This window comes from Nematolebias whitei, chromosome 9 (assembly GCF_014905685.2).
Source record: "Nematolebias whitei isolate Nwh7 chromosome 9, NemWhi1, whole genome shotgun sequence".
NCBI lineage: Eukaryota > Metazoa > Chordata > Actinopteri > Cyprinodontiformes > Rivulidae > Nematolebias > Nematolebias whitei.
The window spans coordinates 51901648-51901878 of record NC_056506.1 but is presented as its reverse complement, the minus strand read 5'-3'; the positions used below and the strand labels follow the sequence as shown (position 1 = coordinate 51901878).

At 37.2% G+C, this 231-nt stretch overlaps 1 protein-coding gene across 1 annotated transcript in view; it reads left to right on the top strand.

Moving 5' to 3' along the window:
• The window catches only part of bfsp2 (beaded filament structural protein 2, phakinin), a 14635-nt gene that overhangs the window by 9227 nt on the left and 5177 nt on the right, over positions 1 to 231 (top strand). The gene's annotated exons all lie outside the window — the stretch shown is intronic.

Here is a 231-nt window from a genome sequence, read left to right as displayed (position 1 = left end):
CACAACTGTAACACGACAACACAACTGTAACAACTACAACACAACTGTAACACCACAACACAACTGTAACACGACAACACAACTGTAACAACTACAACACAACTGTAACACAACAACACAACTGTAACACAACACACAACTGTAACACAACTACACACAACTACAACACAACTGTAACACAACAACACAACTGTAACACAACTAAACACAACTGTAAAAACTACAACACAA